This window comes from Morone saxatilis, unplaced genomic scaffold, assembly GCF_004916995.1.
Source record: "Morone saxatilis isolate NCDOM2014 unplaced genomic scaffold, NCSU_SB_2.0 Contig22, whole genome shotgun sequence".
In the NCBI taxonomy this organism is placed as follows: domain Eukaryota; kingdom Metazoa; phylum Chordata; class Actinopteri; family Moronidae; genus Morone; species Morone saxatilis.
In genome coordinates this window covers 23,132,905-23,136,232 of record NW_023339785.1, presented here as the reverse complement: position 1 = coordinate 23,136,232, position 3,328 = coordinate 23,132,905, and positions in this window count along the sequence as shown.

Below are 3,328 nucleotides of genomic sequence, written 5' to 3'. Positions count from 1 at the left end.
ACAAATTGAAGCCAGGCAAGATCGATTTGCAGGTGAAGTCCAGCTGCCTCGCAAGGTTATATATTTGGAGAGATGGATACCACATGCAAATATAGCGCCCTATTTATATGCCAGTTGCTCATTGGATGCATTCCTCTGGCTCCCATGGTTTTGGGCCGTAGAGCATGTGAGTCATTTGGGGACATCTATCCACTGCAATCTTCTTCTTTTTGTGATATAAAAGACTTTGACATGTTAGATAAGAACTACAACTAAATACTATTTATGTGCAAATGGGAAAAAGACAAAGGGTATTCATATACATATGATGGCCATGTGGGATTTGCGTAATATCTATTGTACACTAATAGTGTCTTAACTATTTATATTTGGACAAACTCACTTTGTCATCAATAACTAAAGTATATCTTCATATGTATAGTGTCTACATAAATAAATACAAAAGTTAACTTTGTTTAAATCATGCGCACTCCAGCAGCCAGCAACTCAAATGGACCAAGGTGCCACACTACACACAGAACATGAAGTACATCTCTAAGGTGAGGAGTTGTAAATGTTTAAGAACTGAATCAGTAGTGTGAGTGTGTTTTGTTATGGGCTCACTGTCTTTTCTTTTAAAGGCATACTTTTTCTAGGGCATTTCCAACAATATTAATTCCTGTAGGGAAATCTGTTCACAGCAGCTCTGATAGAGGCTTAACCAAAGCATTAAGGTATATATCTCAGTTTATACTGAACAAGGTGAATACTGTTTTAATATTTGCTTGCACATGTGAGATCAGAGGGTCATGGTACTTTCTTAAGAATCATATCTGCAGTATTAATAGTTGCCACGGAAACAGTGAGTAGTACAATTAAAGACATATCAAAAGATAGAGGCAGAGTGCCTTCATATTGTATGTCAGTCTTAGTCTCTCTGGCCTTGGTCAGACTATGTTCTGGACATGAGTGATTCATACAGTTTGTACAGGCAGAAGGTTTCTGCGTTGACTTCTCCTTGCTGGGTCAACTCACTCACTCACTCTAAAAGGCTGTTTACTGTATTTATTTTCCAAAGACAGCTTTTTGCAAGTGTTTGTCAGTACATGGAGCACACATGAGTTTGGCTTTAGACAGCTCCATCTGTGATCACTGCTGTTTTAGCTCAGAGATAGAAAAGACAAATAAGCAATGTTCAGAATTTCATCCCACATTTTGGCTTTGGATTTATGTGCATCATAGGGTTTAGTGCAAGGTAAGACGCACTTTCCTCAGACACAGGGGCTCAAAAAGCTTTTCTTTCACCTTTGCCCATTTGCTATTCTGTTGACCCCATGAACCTGAGTCTTTCCATTCCGTTCCAGTCCTTGGTGCTGCCTAGGATTTATACTTAAGTTACCCACCTGCTTTCACCAAGTCAAAAGTGAAAGGAACACGCTATTTTCATGGCCATACCAAGTAATACAAGCATATCAAAAGATCCTGTTGAAAAAGTTCCACCATCAGGAATGGGAAGAGCAGGCACTCTCTCTTACCTGGTTTCATGTAGTCTGTCTTTTAACATATGTATAGTCATTCTTTTGCAGTTTCTACCTAACCATGTTCTGGTTCCAGGTTGTGGTTGCAGGAGACTAAGTAAGATAGTTTAGACAGACTGTCCCTAAAGGTGAACCAAACCCCATGCAAAAATGGTTCATGTTGAATCATGCTAAATATGCTTTAGGAAGATTTGGAAGTGAGGTTCAAGTCTAAAATAATGTCAATAATAGCTTAGCTTTAGGATAAGTTTGCCATGGTTTTGTGTAGTTATCTGTTTATTTTTTAGATATTACTGCAGACTGAAATTTCCAATAATCACAAGTATGGTAAGTTAATGAGAGCTACCTGGTTAGCCTTAAAACTAATTACAGCTAATTAGCTTTATTAGTGAATCTAATGCTGTTGTTTTCTATGGATTACAATAAAAACATAAGTGCTTGCCTTCTGTTTCAGAAGTGCTGTCAAGCTGTTAGCTCTTCAGCTAACATAACTGACTTTTACAAAATCCCTCGCTACTTGTTAATTGCCAGCCTTTACCATTAAAACATTACTATTCATATTGTGTGTGTGTGATTACACTATACTTTCACTGCACTGGGCACACCACACACACAAGCATGCACAACTTTTTTTATGTAAGTCCAAGTGTTATTTCACCCATTTTGTAGTGTGAGGATGAATCAGGGGACACATCTCAACTTACCCCTCTTGGGCCCTGCAGATCCACTTCTCAAGTGGTTAATGAAGGGCTACACTCAGTCGCCAGCCCTCACTCCTCAACAAGAGCTCTTCAGCATTTACTTAAACGCAGCAGCGGTGGGAATAGTTTTTTTTTTTTTGAAAGGCTTAATTTAAGGTGGATGATCCTGCTTTAGAGGAATGACTTCCACTTTATTCCAGACGGTAGTGGCATGCTGTGCTTTCTCATAATTTTGTGAACAAAAGTTTGTATTTGAATTCCAGCTGGATGTAGAAAACAGCTGGCTTGGACAAAGCTCTACCCCAAACAGAAGCACAAGCTCAAGCTCACACTGCTGGCCAAAAACAACAGCAGGAGACATGATGTTATGCAGTCAACTGATTTACATCGTTCCTGCAAAGCTCAACTGCAGTTTATCTGCATCTTACACTTTTTGGGTGGATATTAATTAGCATAAAAACAGAGACCACTTTTCTACCTATCTATATTGAAATTGTTTTTTTGGCTAATAATTTGTTATTTTATGAACATTTCTTAAAGCATCATCATGTTACCTACCTTAAAATAACAGCTTAAAAGCCTGTTCATGCACTATTTAACTTTGGTGTGTCACAGAACAACAACTATGTCACTGATTTTGGTGAGACTGGATTGTATTTTATAAAGAAAATGTTTTCTGGTTCTCCCTCTAACTGCTCTGCTTCAACTATCTGTGATTTACAGAGTTTCCTGATGGGACCACCAGCGAATAGGACACCAGAACCGGAGCTGGGCAAATGGGCAACATAAACAGGCTCAGCAACCCCTACGGACATCCTGGCAGGAGCGAAGAGACCATTAGTGGACGTTAACGGAGGAAGCTAAGAAGGGAAAAGGAAAGAGTGACCGAGTAAAGATGTTGTCAATCAACAGTAAATCTTGGACTCTCTTTTAGTTGTTTGTGACAGACAGCGAGTTGTAGCAGTAAGTAGTATTATTAGCTCGCTTGCTATGTCTTGTGTTGTTGCACTTGTTTGATATCTGACTGTGCTATCAGAACTGTTGACTTGCTCGTTTTTGATCATAAGTGATGTAATCATAACAAATGCACGTGCACTGCTGTCCATATTT